This window comes from Rhinoderma darwinii, chromosome 7, assembly GCF_050947455.1.
Source record: "Rhinoderma darwinii isolate aRhiDar2 chromosome 7, aRhiDar2.hap1, whole genome shotgun sequence".
Taxonomy (NCBI): domain Eukaryota; kingdom Metazoa; phylum Chordata; class Amphibia; order Anura; family Rhinodermatidae; genus Rhinoderma; species Rhinoderma darwinii.
In genome coordinates this window covers 91,116,456-91,137,103 of record NC_134693.1, presented here as the reverse complement: position 1 = coordinate 91,137,103, position 20,648 = coordinate 91,116,456, and the positions used below count along the sequence as shown (strand labels likewise).

Sequence of the window (20,648 nt, the reverse complement as noted above, 5' to 3'; positions counted from 1 at the left end):
AATAGATTGTGAAACAAAATCTAAACGACATAATAAAAAGTCAATTGCACCATGGGTTCCCAGCCAGTCTCCCACACTAGTACTAGCGAGGCCTTAAGCTGTGTAACTTCTGCGACCTGACGAGAGCAGGCACAACCAGCTTAGAATGGCCATTGACATTAAATGCTTTAATCCATAGTCATTTTTAATCGATTGTGAAACAAAATCTAAATGACATAATAAAAAGTCAACCGCACCACGGATTCCTAGACAGTCTCCCACACTGGTACTAGCGAGGCCTTAAGCTGTGTAACTACTGCAACCTGACGAGAGCAGGCACATTCAGTTTAGAATGGCCGTTGACATTAAATGCTTCAATCCATCGTCCTTTTTAATCGATTGTGAAACAAAATCAAAACGACATAATAAGAAGTCAACCGCACCACGGATTCCTAGACAGTCTCTCACACTGGTACTAGCGAGGTCTTAAGCTGTGTAACTTCTGCGATCTGACGAGAGCAGGCACATTCAGCATAGAATGGCCATTGACATTAAATGCTTTAATCCATAGTCATATTTTATCGATTGTGAAACAAAATCTAAACGACATAATAAAAAAGTCAACCACACCACGGATTCCCAGACAGTCTCCCACACTGGTACTAGAGAGGCCTTAAGCTGCGTAACGTCTGCCAACTGACGAGAGCAGGCACATTCAGCTTAGAATAGCATAGACATTAAATGCTTTAATCCATAGTCCTTTTTAATCGATTGTGAAACAAAATCTCAACGACATAATAAAAACATAAGCGCTCCACGGATTCCCAGACAGTCTCCCACACTAGTACTAGCGAGGCCTTAAGCTGTGTAACTTCTGCGAACTGACGAGAGCAGGTACATTCAGCTTAGAATGGCCATAGACATTAAAAGCTTTAATCCATAGTCCTTTTTAATCGATTGTGAAACAAAATCTAAACGACATAATAAAAAGTCAACCGCACCACGGATTCCCAGACAGTCTCCCACACTGGTACTAGCGAGGGTTTAAGCTGGGTAACTTCTGCGATCTGATGAGAGCAGGCACATTCAGCTTAGAATGGCCATTGACATTAAAAGCTTTAATCCATAGTCCTTTTTAATCGATTGTGAAACAAAATCTAAACGACATAATAAAAAGTCAACCGCACCACGGATTCCCAGACTGGTACTAGCGAGGGCTTAAGCGGTGTAACTTCTGCGATCTCACGAGAGCAGGCACATTCAGCTTAGAATGGCCGTTGACATTAACTGCTTTAATCCATAGTCCTTTTTTATCGATTGTGAAACAAAATCTAAATGACATAATAAAAAGGCAACTGCACCACAGATTTCCAGACAGTCTCCCACAATGGTACTTGCGAGGCCTTAAACTGTGTAACTTCTGCAATCTGACGAGAGCAGGCACATTCAGGTTAGAATAGCCATTGACATTAAATGCTTTAATCCATAGTCCTTTTTAATCGATTGTGAAACAAAATCTAAACGACATAATAAAAAGTCAACCGCACCAAGGGTTCCCAGACAGTCTCCCACACTGGTATTAGCGAGGCCTTAAGCTGTGTAACTTCTGCAAACTGACGAGAGCAGGAGCATTCAGCTTAGAATGGCCATGGGCACTAAATGCTTTAATCTATAGTCCTTTTTAATCGATTGTGAAACAAAAGCTAAACAACATAATAAAAAGTCAACCGCGCCACGGATTCCCAGTCAGTCTCCCACACTAATACTAGCAAGGCCTTAAGCTGTGTTACTTCTGCGATCTGACGAGAGCAGGCACATTCAGCTTAGAATGGCCATTGACATTAAATGCTTTAATCCATAGTCCTTTTTAATCGATTGTGAAACAAAACCTAAACGACATAATAATAAATCAACTGCACCACGGATTCCCAGACAGTCTCCCACACAAGTACTAGCGAGGGCTTAAGCGGCGTAACTTGCGCGATCTGACGAGAGTGGCCACATTCAGCTTAGAATGGCCATTGACATTAAATGCTTTAATCCATAGTCCTTTTTAATCGATTGTGAAACAAAATCTAAACGACATAATAAAAAGTCAACCGCACCACGGATTCCCATACAGTCTCCCACACTAGTACTATCGAGGACTTAAGCTGTGTAACTTCTGCAAACTGAGGAGAGCAGGTACATTCTGCTTAGAATGGCCATAGACATTAAAAGCTTTAATCCATAGAACTTTTTAATCGATTGTGAAACAAAATCTAAACGACATAATAAAAAGTCAACCGAACCACGGATTCCCAGACAGTCTCCCACACTGGTACTAGCGAGGCCTTAAGCTGTGTAACTTCTGCAATCTGACGAGAGCAGGCACATTCAGCTTAGAATAGCGATTAACATTAAACGCTTTAATCCATAGTCCTTTTTAACCGATTGTGAAACAAAATCTAAACGACATAATAAATAATCAACCACACCACAGATTCCCAGACAGTCTCCCACACTGGTACTAGCGAGGCCTTAAGCTGTGTAATTTCTGTGATCTGACGAGAGCAGGCACATTTAGCTTAGAATGGCCATTGACATTAAATGCTTTAATCCATAGTCCTTTTTAATCGATTGTGAAACAAAACCTAAACGACATAATAAAATGTCAACCGCACCACGGACTCCCAGACAGTCGCCCACACTGGTACTAGCGAGGCCTTAATCTGTGTAACTTCTGCGATCTGACGAGAGCAGGCACATTTAGCTTAGAATGGCCATTAACATCAAATGCTTTAATCCATAGTCCTTTTTAATCGATTGTGAAACTAAATCTAAACGACATAATAAACAGTCAACTGCACCACGGATTCCCAGACAGTCTCTCACACTGGTACTAGCGAGGCCTTAAGCCGCGTAACTTCCGCGATTTGACGTGAGCAGGAACAATCAGCTTCGAAAAGCCATAAACATTAAATGCTTTAATCCATAGTCCTTTTTAATCGATTGTGAAACAAAACCTAAACGACATAATAAAAAGTCAACCACACCATGGACTCCCAGACAGTCTCCCACACTGGTTCTAGCAAGGCCTTAAGCTGTGTAACTTCTGCGATCTGATGAGAGCAGGCACATTTTGCTTAGAATGGCCATTGACATTAAATGCTTTAATCCATAGTCCTTTTTAATCGATTGTGAAACAAAATCTAAACGACATAATAAAAATTCAACCGCAACACGGATTCCCAGACAGTCTCCCACACTGGTACTAGCGAGGCCTTAAGCTGTGTAACTTCTGCGATCTGACGAGAGCAAGAAAATTCAGCTTAGAATGGCCATTGACGTTAAATTATTTAATCCATAGTCCTTTTTAATTGATTGTGAAATAAAATCTAAACTACATAATAAAAAGGTAACCGCACTTCAGATTCCCAGACTGTCTCCCACACTGGTACTAGCGAGGCCTTAAGCTGTGTTACTTCTGCGATCTGACGAGAGCAGGGACATTCAGCTTAGAATGGCCATTGACATTAATTCTTTAATCCATAGTCCTTTTTAATCGATTGTGAAACAAAACCTAAACGACATACTAAAAAGGCAACTGCACCACGGATTCCCAGACAGTCTCCCACACTGGTACTAGCGAGGGCTTAAGCTGCGAAACTTCCGCGATCTGACGAGAGCAGGCACATTTAGCTTAGAATGGTCATTGACATTAAATGCTTAATCCATAGTCCTTTTTAATCGATTGTGAAACAAAATCTAAACGACATAATAAAAAGTCAACCGCACCACGGATTCCCAGACAGTCTCCCACACTGTTACTAGCGAGGCCTTAAGCTGTGTAACTTCTAGGATCTGACCAGAGCAGGCACATTCAGCTTAGAATGGCCATTGTGTTAAATGCTTTAATCCATAGTCCTTTTTAATCGATTGTGAAACAAAACCTAAACGACATAATAAAAAGGCCACCACACCACGGACTCCCAGACAGTCTCCCACACTGATACTTGCGAGGCCTTAAGCTTTGTTACTTCTGCGATCTGATGAGAGCAGGCACATTCAGCTTAGAATGGCCATTGACGTTTAGTGCTTTAATCCATAGTCCTTTTTAATCGATTGTGAAACAAAACCTAAACGACATAATAAAAAGTCAACCGCACCACGGACTCCCAGACAGTCTCCCACACTGGTACTAGTGAGGCCTTAAGCTGTGTAACTTCTGCGATCTGACGAGGGCAGGCACTTTTAGCTTAGAATGGCCATTGACATTAAATGCTTTAATCCATAGTCCTTTTTAATCGATTGTGAAACAAAATCTAAACGACATAATAAATAGTCAACCACACCACGGCTTCCCAGACAGTCTCCCACACTGGTTCTAGCAGGGCATTAAGCTGTGTAACTTCTGCGATCTGACAAGAGCAGGCACATTCAGCTTAGAATGGCCATTGACTTTAAATGCTTTAATCCATAGTCCTTTTTAATCGATTGTGAAACAAAATCTAAACGACATAATAAACACTCAACAGCACCACGGATTCCCAGACAGTCTCCCACACTGGTAATAGTGAGGCCTTAAGCTGTGTAACATCTGCCAACTGACGAGAGCAGGAACATTCAGCTTAGAATGTCCATTGACTTTAAATGCTAGAATCCATAGTCCTTTTTAATCGATTGTGAAACAAAATCTAAACGACATAATAAAAATTAAACCTCAGCATGTATTTCCAGACAGTCTCACACAATGGTACTAGCGAGGGCTTAAGCTGTGTAACTTCTGCGATCTGACGAGAGAGGGCACATTCAGCTTTGAATGGCCATTGACATTAAATGCTTTAATCCATAGTCCTTTTTAATCGATTGTGAAACAAAATCTAAACGACATAATAAAAATTCAACCGCAACACGGATTCCCAGACAGTCTCCCACACTGGTACTAGCGAGGCCTTAAGCTGTGTAACTTCTGCGATCTGACGAGAGCAAGAAAATTCAGCTTAGAATGGCCATTGACGTTAAATTATTTAATCCATAGTCCTTTTTAATTGATTGTGAAATAAAATCTAAACTACATAATAAAAAGGTAACCGCACTTCAGATTCCCAGACTGTCTCCCACACTGGTACTAGCGAGGCCTTAAGCTGTGTTACTTCTGCGATCTGACGAGAGCAGGGACATTCAGCTTAGAATGGCCATTGACATTAATTCTTTAATCCATAGTCCTTTTTAATCGATTGTGAAACAAAACCTAAACGACATACTAAAAAGGCAACTGCACCACGGATTCCCAGACAGTCTCCCACACTGGTACTAGCGAGGGCTTAAGCTGCGAAACTTCCGCGATCTGACGAGAGCAGGCACATTTAGCTTAGAATGGTCATTGACATTAAATGCTTAATCCATAGTCCTTTTTAATCGATTGTGAAACAAAATCTAAACGACATAATAAAAAGTCAACCGCACCACGGATTCCCAGACAGTCTCCCACACTGTTACTAGCGAGGCCTTAAGCTGTGTAACTTCTAGGATCTGACCAGAGCAGGCACATTCAGCTTAGAATGGCCATTGTGTTAAATGCTTTAATCCATAGTCCTTTTTAATCGATTGTGAAACAAAACCTAAACGACATAATAAAAAGGCCACCACACCACGGACTCCCAGACAGTCTCCCACACTGATACTTGCGAGGCCTTAAGCTTTGTTACTTCTGCGATCTGATGAGAGCAGGCACATTCAGCTTAGAATGGCCATTGACGTTTAGTGCTTTAATCCATAGTCCTTTTTAATCGATTGTGAAACAAAACCTAAACGACATAATAAAAAGTCAACCGCACCACGGACTCCCAGACAGTCTCCCACACTGGTACTAGTGAGGCCTTAAGCTGTGTAACTTCTGCGATCTGACGAGGGCAGGCACTTTTAGCTTAGAATGGCCATTGACATTAAATGCTTTAATCCATAGTCCTTTTTAATCGATTGTGAAACAAAATCTAAACGACATAATAAATAGTCAACCACACCACGGCTTCCCAGACAGTCTCCCACACTGGTTCTAGCAGGGCATTAAGCTGTGTAACTTCTGCGATCTGACAAGAGCAGGCACATTCAGCTTAGAATGGCCATTGACTTTAAATGCTTTAATCCATAGTCCTTTTTAATCGATTGTGAAACAAAATCTAAACGACATAATAAACACTCAACAGCACCACGGATTCCCAGACAGTCTCCCACACTGGTAATAGTGAGGCCTTAAGCTGTGTAACATCTGCCAACTGACGAGAGCAGGAACATTCAGCTTAGAATGTCCATTGACTTTAAATGCTAGAATCCATAGTCCTTTTTAATCGATTGTGAAACAAAATCTAAACGACATAATAAAAATTAAACCTCAGCATGTATTTCCAGACAGTCTCACACAATGGTACTAGCGAGGGCTTAAGCTGTGTAACTTCTGCGATCTGACGAGAGAGGGCACATTCAGCTTTGAATGGCCATTGACATTAAATGCTTTAATCCATAGTCCTTTTTAATCGATTGTGAAACAAAATCTAAACGACATAATAAAAATTCAACCGCAACACGGATTCCCAGACAGTCTCCCACACTGGTACTAGCGAGGCCTTAAGCTGTGTAACTTCTGCGATCTGACGAGAGCAAGAAAATTCAGCTTAGAATGGCCATTGACGTTAAATTATTTAATCCATAGTCCTTTTTAATTGATTGTGAAATAAAATCTAAACTACATAATAAAAAGGTAACCGCACTTCAGATTCCCAGACTGTCTCCCACACTGGTACTAGCGAGGCCTTAAGCTGTGTTACTTCTGTGATCTGACGAGAGCAGGGACATTCAGCTTAGAATGGCCATTGACATTAATTCTTTAATCCATAGTCCTTTTTAATCGATTGTGAAACAAAACCTAAACGACATACTAAAAAGGCAACTGCACCACGGATTCCCAGACAGTCTCCCACACTGGTACTAGCGAGGGCTTAAGCTGCGAAACTTCCGCGATCTGACGAGAGCAGGCACATTTAGCTTAGAATGGTCATTGACATTAAATGCTTAATCCATAGTCCTTTTTAATCGATTGTGAAACAAAATCTAAACGACATAATAAAAAGTCAACTGCACCACGGATTCCCAGACAGTCTCCCACACTGTTACTAGCGAGGCCTTAAGCTGTGTAACTTCTAGGATCTGACCAGAGCAGGCACATTCAGCTTAGAATGGCCATTGTGTTAAATGCTTTAATCCATAGTCCTTTTTAATCGATTGTGAAACAAAACCTAAACGACATAATAAAAAGGCCACCACACCACGGACTCCCAGACAGTCTCCCACACTGATACTTGCGAGGCCTTAAGCTTTGTTACTTCTGCGATCTGATGAGAGCAGGCACATTCAGCTTAGAATGGCCATTGACGTTTAGTGCTTTAATCCATAGTCCTTTTTAATCGATTGTGAAACAAAACCTAAACGACATAATAAAAAGTCAACCGCACCACGGACTCCCAGACAGTCTCCCACACTGGTACTAGTGAGGCCTTAAGCTGTGTAACTTCTGCGATCTGACGAGGGCAGGCACTTTTAGCTTAGAATGGCCATTGACATTAAATGCTTTAATCCATAGTCCTTTTTAATCGATTGTGAAACAAAATCTAAACGACATAATAAATAGTCAACCACACCACGGCTTCCCAGACAGTCTCCCACACTGGTTCTAGCAGGGCATTAAGCTGTGTAACTTCTGCGATCTGACAAGAGCAGGCACATTCAGCTTAGAATGGCCATTGACTTTAAATGCTTTAATCCATAGTCCTTTTTAATCGATTGTGAAACAAAATCTAAACGACATAATAAACACTCAACAGCACCACGGATTCCCAGACAGTCTCCCACACTGGTAATAGTGAGGCCTTAAGCTGTGTAACATCTGCCAACTGACGAGAGCAGGAACATTCAGCTTAGAATGTCCATTGACTTTAAATGCTAGAATCCATAGTCCTTTTTAATCGATTGTGAAACAAAATCTAAACGACATAATAAAAATTAAACCTCAGCATGTATTTCCAGACAGTCTCACACAATGGTACTAGCGAGGGCTTAAGCTGTGTAACTTCTGCGATCTGACGAGAGAGGGCACATTCAGCTTTGAATGGCCATTGACATTAAATGCTTTAATCCATAGTCCTTTTTAATCGATTGTGAAACAAAATCTAAACGACAAAATAAAAAGGCAAACGCACCACGGATTCCCAGACAGTCTCCCACAATGGTACTAGCGAGGCCTTAAGCAGTGTAACTTCTGCGATCTGACGAGAGAAGGCACATTCAGCTAAGAACAACAATTGACATTAAATGCTTTAATCCATATTCCTTTTTAATCGATTGTGAAGCTAAATCTGAACGACATAATAAAAAGTCAACCGCTCCACGGATTCTCAGACAGTCTCCCACACTGGTACTAGCGAGGGCTTAAGCAGTGTAACTTCTGCGATCTGCCGAGAGCAGGCACATTCAGCTTAGAACGGCCATTGACATTAAATGCTTTAATCCTAAGTCCTTTTTAATCGATTGTGAAACAAAATCTAAACGACATAATAAAATGTCAACCGCACCACGGATTCCCAGCCAGTCTCCCACACTGGTACTAGCGAGGCCTTAAGCTGTGTAACTTCTGCGATCTGACGAGAGCAGGCACATTCAGCTTAGAATGGCCATTGACATTAAATGCTTTAATCCATAGTCCTTTTTAATCTATTGTGAAACAAAATCTAAACGACATAATAAAAAGTCAACCGCACCACGGATTCCCAGACAGCCTCTCACACTGGTACTAGCTAGGCTTTAAGCTGTGTAACTTCTGCGATCCTGACGAGAGCAGGCACATTCAGCTTAGAATGGCCATTGCCATTAAATGCTTTAATCCATAGTCCTTTTTAATCGATTGTGAAACAAAATGTAAACGACATAATAAATAGTCGACCACACCACAGATTCTCAGACAGTCTCCCACAGTGCTACTAGCGAGGCCTTAAGCTGTGTAACTTCTTCAATCTGACAAGAGCAGGCACATTCAGCTTAGAATGGCCCTTGACTTTAAATGCTTTAATCCATAGTCCTATTTAATCGATTGTGAAACAAAATCGAAACGACATAATAAAAAGTCAACCGCACCACAGATTCCCAGACAGTCTCCCATACTGGTACTAGCGAAGCCTTAAGCTGTATAACTTCTGCGATCTGACGAGAGCAGGAACATTCAGCTTAGAATGGCCATTGACTTTAAACGCTTTAATCCATAGTCCTTTTTAATCGATTGTGAAACAAAATCTAAACGACATAACAAAAAGTAAACATCAGCATGGATTTCCAGACAGTCTCCCACACTAGTACTAGCGAGGCCTTAAGTAGTGTAACTTCTACGATCTGACGAGAGAAGGCATATTCAGCTTAGAACAGCAATTGACATTAAATGCTTTAATCCATATTCCTTTTTAATCGATTGTGAAGCTAAATCTGAACGACATAATAAAAAGTCAACCGCTCCACGGATTCTCAGACAGTCTCCCACACTGGTACTAGCGAGGACTTAAGCAGTTTAACTTCTGCGATCTGCCGAGAGCAGGCACATTCAGCTTAGAACGGCCATTGACATTAAATGCTTTAATCCTAAGTCCTTTTTAATCGATTGTGAAACAAAATCTAAACTACATAATAAAGAGGCAACTGCACCACAGATTACCAGACAGCCTCCCACACTGGTAATAGCGAGGTCTTAAGCTGTGTAACTTCCGCGATCTGACGAGAGAGGACACATTCAGCTTAGAATGGCAGTTGACATTAAATGCTTTAATCCATAGTCCTTTTTAATCGATTGTGAAACAAAATCTAAACTACATAATAAAGAGGCAACTGCACCACAGATTACCAGACAGCCTCCCACACGGTACTAGCAAAGCCTTAAGCTGTGTAACTTCTGCGATCTGACAAGAGCAGGCACATTCAGCTTAGAATGGCCATTGACATTGAATGGTTTAATCCATAGTCCTTTTTAATCGATTGTGAAACAAAATCTAAAACAACATAATTAAGATGCAACCGCACCACGGATTTCCCGACAGTTTCCCACGCTGGTACTAGCGAGGCCTTAAGCTGTGTAACTTCTGCGATCTGACGAGAGAGGACACATTCAGCTTAGAATGGCAGTTGACATTAAATGCTTTAATCCATAGTCCTTTTTAATCGATTGTGAAACAAAATCTAAACTATATAATAAAAAGTCAACCGCACCACAAATTCCCAGACAGTCTCCCACACTGGTACTAGCGAGGCCTTAAGCTGTGTAATTTCTGCGATCTGACGAGAGCAGGCACATTCAGCTTAGAATGGCCATTGACATTAAATGCTTAAATCCATAGTCCTTTTTAACCGATTGTGAAACAAAATCTAAACGACATAATAAAAAGTCAACCGCTCCACGGATTCTCAGACAGTCTCCCACACTGGTACTAGCTAGGCTTTAAGCTGTGTAACTTCTGCGATCCTGACGAGAGCAGGAACATTCAGCTTAGAATGGCCATTGACATTAAATGCTTTAATCCATAGTCCTTTTTAATCGATTGTGAAACAAAATCTAAACGACATAATAAATAGGCAACCACACCACGGATTCCCAGACAGTCTCCCACACTGGTAATAGCGAGGTCTTAAGCTGTGTAACTTCTGCGATCTGACGAGAGAGGGCACATTCAGCTTAGAATGGCCATTGACATTGAATGCTTTAATCCATAGTCCTTTTTAATCGATTGTGAAACAAAATCTAAACGGCACAATAAAAAGTCAACCGCACAATGGATTCCCAGACAGTCTCACACACTGGTACTAGCGAGGGCTTATGCAGTGTAACTTCTGCAATCTGCCGAGAGCAAGCACATTCAACTTAGAATGGCCATTGACATTTAATGTTTTAATCCATAGTCCTTTTTAATCGATTGTGAAACAAAATCTAAGCGACATAATAAAAGGTCAACCGCTCCACGGATTCCCAGACAGTCTCCCACACCGGTACTAGCGAGGCCTTAAGCCGTGTAACTTCTATGATCTGTCGACCGAAGGCACATTAAGCTTAGAACGGCCATTCACATTAAATGCTTTAATCCAGTCCTTTTTAATCGATTTTGAAACAAAATCTGAATGACAACCGCAACATAGATTCCCAGACAGTCTCCCACCATGGTACTAGCGAGGCCTTAAAGAGGCTCTGTCACCAGATTTTGCAACCCCTATCTGCTATTGCAGCAGATAGGCGCTGCAATGTAGATTACAGTAACGTTTTTATTTTTAAAAAACGAGCATTTTTGGCCAAGTTATGAGCATTTTTGTAGTTATGCAAATGAGGCTTGCAAAAGTACAAGTGGGTGTGTTTAAAAGTAAAAGTCCAAGTGGGTGTGTATTATGTGCGTACATCGGGGCGTTTTTAATACTTTCACTAGCTGGGCGCTCTGAAGAGAAGTAACATCCTCTTCTCTTCAGAACGCCCAGCTTCTGACAGTGCAGATCTGTGACGTCACTCACAGGTCCTGCATCGTGACGGCCACATCGGCACCAGAGGCTACAGTTGATTCTGCAGCAGCATCAGCGTTTGCAGGTAAGATCGACTTACCTGCAAACGCTGATGCTGCTGCAGAATCAACTGTAGCCTCTGGTGCCGATGTGGCCGTCACGATGCAGGACCTGTGAGTGACGTCACAGATCTGCACTGTCAGAAGCTGGGCGTTCTGAAGAGAAGAGGATGTTACTTCTCTTCAGAGCGCCCAGCTAGTGAAAGTATTAAAAACGCCCCGATGTACGCACATAATACACACCCACTTGGACTTTTAAACACACCCACTTGGACTTTTGCAAGCCTCATTTGCATAACTACAAAAATGCTCATAACTTGGCCAAAAATGCTCGTTTTTTAAAAATAAAAACGTTACTGTAATCTACATTGCAGCGCCTATCTGCTGCAATAGCAGATAGGGGTTGCAAAATCTGGTGACAGAGCCTCTTTAAGCTGTGTAATTTCTGCTATCTGACGAGAGTAGGCACATTCAGCTTAGAATGGCCATTGACATTAAATGCTTTAATCCATAGTCCTTTTTAATCGATTTTGAAACTAAATCTAAACGACAAAAAGTCAACTGCACCACGGATTCCCAGACAGTCTCCCACACTGGTACTAGCGAGGCCTTAAGCTGCGTAACTTTTGCGATCTGACGAGAGCAGGCACATTCAGCTTAGAATGGCCATTGACATTAAATGCTTTAATCCGTAGTCCTTTTTAAATCGATTGTGAAACAAAATCTAAACGACATAATAGAAAGTCTGCCATACCACGGATTCCCAGACAGTCTCCCACACTTGTACTAGCGAGGTTTTAAAGTTTTATTCATCTGCGATTTGACGAGAAAAGGCACATTTCAGCTTAGAATGGCCATTAACTGTTAAAGCTTTAGTCTATTTTTATTTTTAATCGATTGTGAAACAAATTCTAAACAGAATAACAATAGGTGAACAGCACCACGGATTCGCAGACAATCTCCCACACTGGTACTAGCGAGGCCTTAAAGTGTTATTCATCTGCGATTTGACGAGAAGTGGCGCATTTCAGCTTAGAATGGCCATTAACTTTTAAAGCTTTAATCTATTTGTATTTTTAATCAATTGTGAAACAAATTCTAAACAGCATAACGATATGTCAACAGCACCACAGATTCCAAGACAGTCTCCCACATTGGTACTGGCAAGGACTTAAGCTGCGTAACTTCCGCGATCTGACGAGAGCAGGCACATTCAGCTTAGAATTGCAATTGACATCTTAAGCTTTAGTCCATAGTCCTTTTTTAATAGATTGTGAAACAAAAGCTAAACTACATAATAATAAATCAACCGCACCACAGATACCCAGACAGTCTCTCACACTGATACTAGCGAGGCCTTAAGCCGTGTAACTTCTATGATCTGTCGACAGCAGGCACATTAAGCTTAGAACGTCCATTGACATTAAATGCTTTAATCCATAGTCCTTTTTAATCGATTGTGAAACAAAATCTAAACGGCATAACGAAAGGTCAACAGCACCATGGAATCCCACACACTGATACTAGCGAGGACCAAAGCCATGTGAGTATTGGTATCTGACGAGAGCAGGCACATTCAGCTTAGAACGGCCATTGACATTTAAAATTTAGTCCATTGTCCTTTTTTAATAGATTGTGAAACAAAACCTAAACTACATATTAAAGAGTCAACCGCACCACGGATTCCCAGACAGTCTCCCACACTGGTACTAGAAAGGCCAAAAGTCATGTGAGTATTGGAATCTGACGAGAGCAGGCCCATCCAGCTTAGAATGGCCATTGACATTTAAGCTTTAGTCCATTGTCCTTTTTTAATAGATTGTGAAACAAAATCTAAATGACATAATAAAAAGTCAACCACACCATGGATTCCCAGACAGTCTCCCACACTAGTACTAGCGAGGCCTTAAAGAGGCTCTGTCACCAGATTTTGCAACCCCTATCTGCTATTGCAGCATATAGGCGCTGCAATGTAGATTACAGTAACGTTTTTATTTTTAAAAACGAGCATTTTTGGCCAAGTTATGACCATTTTTGGATTTATGCAAATGAGGCTTGCAAAAGTCTAAGTGGGCGTGTTTAAAGTACAAGTCCAACTGGGCGTGTATTATGTGCGTACATCGGGGCGTTTTTACTACTTTTACTAGCTGGGCGTTCTGACGAGAAGTATCATCCACTTCTCTTCAGAACGCCCAGCTTCTGGCAGTGCAGATCTGTGACGTCACTCACTTCCTGCCCCAGGTCCTGCATCGTGTCGGCCACATCGGCACCAGAGGCTACAGTTGATTCTGCAGCAGCATCAGCGTTTGCAGGTAAGTAGGTACATCGACTTACCTGCAAACGCTGATGCTGCTGCAGAATCAACTGTAGCCTCTGGTGCTGAGGTGTCCTCGCTCGTCTGACACGATGCAGGACCTGTGAGTGACGTCACAGCGTGATCTCTCGAGAACACGCTGTGTGTCTGCACTGCCAGAAGCTGGGCGTTCTGAAGAGAAGTGGATGATACTTCTCGTCAGAACGCCCAGCTAGTAAAAGTAGTAAAAACGCCCCGATGTACGCACATAATACACGCCCACTTGGACTTTTGCAAGCCTCATTTGCATAAATACAAAAATGGTCATAACTTGGCCAAAAATGCTTGTTTTTTTAAAATAAAAACGTTACTGTAATCTACATTGCAGCGCCTATCTGCTGCAATAGCAGATAGGGGATGCAAAATCTGGTGACAGAGCCTCTTTAAGCTGTGTAACTTCTGCGATCTGACAAGAGCAGGCACATTCAGCTTAGAATGGCAATTGACATTAAATACTTTAATCCATAGTCCTTTTTAATCTATTGTGAAACAAAATCTAAACGGGAAAACAATAGGTCAACAGCACCACAGATTCCGAGACAGTCTCCCACACTGGTACTAGCGAGGACTTAACCCGTGTAACTACTGCGATCTGACGAGAGCAGGTTCATTCAGCTCAGAATGGCCATTGACATTAAATGCTTTAATCCGTAGTCCTTTTTAATCGATTGTGAAACAAAATCTAAACAGCATAACAATAGGTCAACAGTACCACGGATTCCCAGACAGTCTCCCACACTGGAACTAGCGAGGTCTTAAAGTGTTATTCTTCTGCGATTTGACGAGAAAAGGCACATTTCAGCTTAGAATGGCCATTAACTTTAATGTTTAAGTTTTTATTAACTTTTTCTGAAGTACAGAAAAAAGAACAAAAAAAGATATCAGACTTTATCAACAGTAGGTCCACGCAGGAACCTTCAAACCTATAGAACACTTATGGTATTAGAATAGTCCAGACCGCCTATCACAGTAAAGCATATAAGAAGAAAAATGTAAAATGACACAGCAATCATAAATCTCCTCCAGTATACAGCTGTATAAATATATTGTATTGGTGTATTAGGTTATCCAAGCTATACCTTTATATAAGTGGTCCTTAGAAGAAGGCACTGTCTGAGATTATGCCAACCACATGCATAGATGTAATAATCCCCATCATACTATTCGTAATATTATACTGACATGTCAAAGAGTTACACCATTACCACAGAAATTACCTAGACGATAAAGCATATCATACATTAAAAAAAAAAACATATGGTAATACCAGTGGCATGAGTCTAGTAACCTAATTTAGAAATCTAAATATTTGTACCTTGTCTAGTTGCTGTCAAGTGACCGTTGAAATAAGAGGAAGCAACTGAACTCCCTGTGCGGAGGTGGACAGATACCTGGTCCATGGTTCCCATAGAGTAAGAACGTGAGGAAGTCTATGGGATCTCAGATCATACATGCGTTCCATGGTATAGGAAACATTAACCTGATTGATCAATTCCGGAATGGAGTATTGGGTGTGCAATTTCCAGTATTTAGCTTAAAGCAAACGTGTCGCTATAATGATATGGCTGGACACCATTTGAGAGGCGCGCAGGATATTGTGCATATTGAGAAAACATAAAGCCAGAGCCGGATCAGGCTTAACCACACAAGACGAAATTAGGGAAATTATATTGAATACCTGTCTCCAAAATGCTAAGACTTCCGGACATTGCCACCACAAGTGGAAGTATGACCCTTTGCAACCACATCCCTTCCAGCACACTGCCGGATTTCGCAAAATTTGAAGGTGTTAAATACCAGCGTAATAACAGTTTTTGGGAAGCTTCCCAATGTTTTACCCCCTTAGATATTTTTTGGGGCCAAGCAAAGGCTTTCCGCCATTCTGTCAGAGAGAAGGAGGAGTTAAAATCTTCTTCCCATTTAGCACAATAAGAAGGTATGTTGGGAAGGAGATGTTCGCACAAATTTCCATAAAATCCTGAAATACCCTGTTTCCTACTCTCAGGATCAAAATATTGCTGGCGGGACATGGAGGGGAATACTGAGGCGTTGACATCTAAGGACGTAAATAAATGTCTAATACATAAATACTTATAGAAGTCCCTATTAGGGATACCATAAACCTTCACTAAGTCTGTAAAGGCTAATAATGTGCGATCAGTAAATAACAAGTGAATATGGGAGATCAATGTATTTATCCAATTATCCGACAATACTTCAAGTAAAGAAGTAAGTAAATATCGTAAGGGTAGACTTTTAAGTGGAGTGAGGGCCAAGGAGGGAAGCCGAGTGGCGTAGAATTTCCAAGCCTTCAGAGAAGCCGAGACAGTGGGGGACACGCAGTTATAGGTATTAGGAGAAGAGTATGGACCAACCCCTAACAGTGAGATAAGTGGGCGGCCTACCATTGCCTGTTCAATATGTATCCACCTCTTCGAGGGGAAGCGTGCACACCAAGACTACAGTTGGTCTAGAGAAACTGCCCAGTAATACTTTTGAACATCCAGCATTCCCATACCTCCCTGTCTCCAGTGTCTAAATAATGTGTGCATCCGCACTCTAGGCTTTTTGTGCGCCCATATAAAGTTGTTGAGTATTCTTTGGAGACTCTTCAAAAAGGAACTAGGAAGAGGGATTATCAGTGCACGTAACGTGTACAGAATAATAGGCAAGACCATCATTTTAATGATTGCTATTTTCCCCGCCCAAGATGTGCAAACTCCGCTGTAGGTAGATAGCAGTTGGGGAATACTAGTTAAGAGAGGGGTAAAATTATGTTTGAAGAGGAGATTCGTAGAATTAGTGAGTTGTATACCCAGATATGAAATTTTTAATGAGTTCCATTGGAAGGGGAAGGAGCTACGGATTGTATTCCCAACCTGTACCGGGAGACCCACATCCAACAAGTGCGATTTACCAGCATTGATTTTGTAGTAGGCCACTTTCCCAAACGTGTCTAGGGTGTGTTGCACTGCCGGTAGGGATATTAAAGGGTTGGAGAGTGTGAGGATAACATCGTCGGCATATAACCCTATCTTATGTTGGAAGGTGCCAATCGTTATGCCTGTAATGGACGAGTTCTGCCTAATAGACATGGCTAGAGGCTCCATCACCATCACAAAGATCAGGGGTGACAACAGACACCCCTGACGAGTGCCATTGGAGATAGGAAACGAGGCAGACATAAACCCAGAGGCTAACACTCTAGCTGACGGATTGGAGTACAATGCCATAATAGCAGATTTTATCCACCCATCAAATCCAAATTTGCACAGAACTGCCTCCAGGTATCCCCAATGGACCCAATTGAATGCCTTCTTCGCAGCCAAAGCAAGAAGCACGGAAGGCACTCTACGGGTCTTCTCCAAATGAATCAGGTTAATAAGCCTTCTGGTGCCGTCTGGTGCCTGCCGACCGGCAATAAATACCACCTGGTCCTCGTGTATCAATTCAGGGAGTAATGTAGCCAACCGACCAGCCAATATTGTAGCATAAATTTTAACATCTGTATTTAAGAGAGATATTGGGCGAAAGTTAGCAGGAGAATCAGGAGTTTTCCCAGGCTTCGGCAAAGTGACTACGGTGGCAGCAAGCATTTCCTGCGGAAAGGACCCCACCGCTGCAGCTTCAGTAAACACTTTGACCAAATGAGGAGCTAGAGTCGTGTCATACCTTTTATAATACTGATTAGTAAACCCGTCTGGTCCTGGGGCTTTACCTGGTTTTAGACTTTTAATAGCTTGTGAGACTTCAAGTACCGTAAAGGGGGATTGTAAATGAACACCATCTTCTTCAGACAGGGAAGGAAGATTCAGGCCACCCAGAAAGTCATTAATTTCCGATACTGATGGTTGATAAGTGGCTTTATCTTCTTTGAGGTTATATAGATTGTGATAGAAACTCCGAAATTGGTCACGAATTGCTTGAGGGTGAGTAACCTTATTACCGTTTTCGTCCATGAGAAATGCTGTTCTCTGCTTAGCACTCTTCTTTTTAAGCATTTTAGCTAGGAGTGCCCCTGTTCTATTACCATGAAGGTAAAAGCCAAATTGTAATTTTTTAAATAAGGCTATATGCCCGGACATAAGCACCGCTTGCAGTTGGTCCCTAAGAACTTTGATTTTTTTTGCGACGTGTCCAGAGTCACTTTAGATTTATTAAGGGATTCCAAATTATGTAATTGAGTGAGGATATCCTTAGTGTTTTTTTTCCCTGTCTTTTTTTAATCTGGAGGCAGCCTGAATCCCCATCCCCCACATGTAGGCCTTATGGGCATTCCATAAAGAGTAGCAATTGGTTGAGGAAGGGGCATTAACCTCAAAATATGTTTGGATGTGTGTATCCATCAAATCTTTAGTGAGAGGATGGTCTAATACTAGATCATTCAGTCTCCAGGAGGAGAAAGGGGGCGTTGGTAATTGATCCAGGACCATTATAGAAATAGGAGCATGATCTGACCACGATATGTCCCCGTTAGTGGATGAGGAGATGCAGCGGAGGCTGAGTTTACTCACCAGAAACATATCTATGCGAGAGTATACTTTGTGTGGCGCAGAAAAATACGTAAAATCACGTTCATTACCGTGGTGACAGCGCCATACATCATATAACTCTTCCCCCGTGTGATGTAGATTAGAGCGAGGTCTATGAACATTGGAGGAATCAATTGAGGGATGCATAACTACATTGAAATCCCCTCCTATGATCAACATACACTTTATTTACCTTTCGGAGGATTTTGTGAAAAGCCTTAAGTTGATGTGAGTTAGGGAGATATATGTTAACCAACGTGAAAGTAATATTATTTATGTCACATATGAGTATCACAAACCTACCTTGAGGGTCCGACATGACCTGATGCATATGAAAGGCAACCAAATCTTTTATTGCGATCAAGACACCCTTGGATTTACTGGAATGAGATGCATGAAATATATGAGGAAATCTAAAATGTGTACATTTCGGAGGATGAAGGGAGGAGAAATGTGTCTCCTGGGCAAAGAGAACATCACTATGAAGAGCCAGAGCCTCCTTCCACATCGGTCTCCTTTTAAAAGGACTATTGAGCCCCTTTACATTTAAAGAGGATATATTAAACGGCATGAGGCAGCGTAAGAGAACATACTATGCCTGGCTGGGCAAGGAACATGAAATCGGAACAAAGATATAGGGTCTTGTGGACCATGAAGTGTACAAAGCAATATTACCAAATACAGAAATATAAACATGAGAACAACAGTGCAAAAAAGAAAAACATGGCGCCTACACTTCGCCGTACAGACCTCCATGGGGGAGAGAGAAAAAAAATAACCACAACAAGTAGCATTATTACATGACCATACTACCAGCGTAAAGATCAGGTGGCGGAATGTCCCTGTACCAATTCCCATTCCGGGTGGAGACGTCTTGGTGGCTTGTTGGCTGACTCCGGTCCCGTAGACTGGACGGAAATGTTCCACTGGCGAAGCAGAGCAATCCCATCAGGAGTATGAATCACATGTGTGGAGCCATTCCTGGAGACCAATAACTTGCCGGGAATCCCCACTTATATCTCAGATTTTGCTCCCTGAGAGCTAAAGTGATCGGATAAAATTGCTTCCATAGCATCAAGGTTGAAGCCGACAGATCCAGGTATATTGAAATGTGAGCATATGGAGGAGGGAGTTTCCCCAATTTCCTGGATTCCTGAAGGACACGGTCTTTGGCTTGGTAAAAGTGTACCCTTGAAAGAACATCTCTGGGAGCGTTTTCCGGAGCAGCCCTAGATTTAGGAATCCTATGTGATCTGTCTAGAGTTAGATCCAGTGGGGCGAACATTGGAACCAGAGCTTTGAACATGACTTTCAAAAAATTGGGTAATTCAGAGGGTGAAATTTCTTCAGGAATCCCTCTAATTTTTACATTATTCCGCCTCGACCTATCTTCTTGATCCATGAGCTTGTCTTTTAGCCACTTCACCTCATCCTTAAGCTCAGCATGTGCATCAATAAGATCATTGTGTGCCTTGGCATGATCTCCCATGCTTCGTTCTATATGATCCGTGCGGAATCCTAGGTCATTCACAGACGCATGGATTTACGCCAATACCCGATCCAGCACCCCAGATGGGACCGATCCAGTCGCTCCTCGTTTACCGGGGCCTAACACCTCTTCCATCCTGCCCTGTGTGTCTCCAGCTGCAAACTGATCTGAGGCAGCCGATGGCTGCGTGCAATGCTGCCGCGTGTCCAGCTCAGGCAGGGAGTCGGCGCCATCTTGTGACCGGCTCGTCGCAGGAAAGTAATCCGGAAGCTTTTTGGCCCCCGGTTTGGAATGTATCCTCCTGGTCATGGTCCACATCTGTGTCGGCCGAAGCAGGGATCTGGTCAGGTAAGTGAGACTTTCGTAGCAGGTAGAGTGCACTACGCCGCCATTCCAGTCAGCTGCTAGCCCCGCTCCCTTGGCCATTAACTTTTAAAGCTTTAGTCTATTTTTATTTTTAATCGATTGTGAAACAAAATCTAAACAGCATAAAAATAGGTCTACAGCTCCACGGATTCCCAGACAGTCTCCCACCCTGGTACTAGCAAGGCCTTAAGCTGTGTAACTTCTGCAATCTGACTAGAGCAGGCACATTAAGTTTAGAATGGCCATTGACATTAACAGCTTTAATCCATAGTCCTTTTTAATCTATTGTGAAACAAAATCTAAACGACATAATAAAA

The 20,648-nt window shown here is 42.0% G+C and overlaps 12 pseudogenes; all 12 read right to left on the bottom strand.

Moving 5' to 3' along the window:
- Positions 1–38: 38 nt before the first annotated feature.
- LOC142658289 (5S ribosomal RNA) lies at positions 39–157 on the bottom strand (annotated as a pseudogene).
- Positions 158–968: 811 nt separating this feature from the next.
- On the bottom strand, positions 969–1,087 carry LOC142658279 (5S ribosomal RNA; annotated as a pseudogene).
- A 613-nt stretch (positions 1,088–1,700) lies between these two features.
- LOC142658291 (5S ribosomal RNA) lies at positions 1,701–1,819 on the bottom strand (annotated as a pseudogene).
- Positions 1,820–2,258: 439 nt separating this feature from the next.
- Positions 2,259–2,377, bottom strand: LOC142658256 (5S ribosomal RNA; annotated as a pseudogene).
- Positions 2,378–4,115: 1,738 nt separating this feature from the next.
- On the bottom strand, positions 4,116–4,234 carry LOC142658245 (5S ribosomal RNA; annotated as a pseudogene).
- Positions 4,235–5,786: 1,552 nt separating this feature from the next.
- LOC142658234 (5S ribosomal RNA) lies at positions 5,787–5,905 on the bottom strand (annotated as a pseudogene).
- A 1,552-nt stretch (positions 5,906–7,457) lies between these two features.
- LOC142658223 (5S ribosomal RNA) lies at positions 7,458–7,576 on the bottom strand (annotated as a pseudogene).
- A 997-nt stretch (positions 7,577–8,573) lies between these two features.
- LOC142658298 (5S ribosomal RNA) lies at positions 8,574–8,692 on the bottom strand (annotated as a pseudogene).
- A 440-nt stretch (positions 8,693–9,132) lies between these two features.
- On the bottom strand, positions 9,133–9,251 carry LOC142658299 (5S ribosomal RNA; annotated as a pseudogene).
- A 997-nt stretch (positions 9,252–10,248) lies between these two features.
- LOC142658204 (5S ribosomal RNA) lies at positions 10,249–10,367 on the bottom strand (annotated as a pseudogene).
- A 1,779-nt stretch (positions 10,368–12,146) lies between these two features.
- On the bottom strand, positions 12,147–12,265 carry LOC142658217 (5S ribosomal RNA; annotated as a pseudogene).
- Positions 12,266–14,458: 2,193 nt separating this feature from the next.
- Positions 14,459–14,577, bottom strand: LOC142658293 (5S ribosomal RNA; annotated as a pseudogene).
- Positions 14,578–20,648: the final 6,071 nt, after the last annotated feature.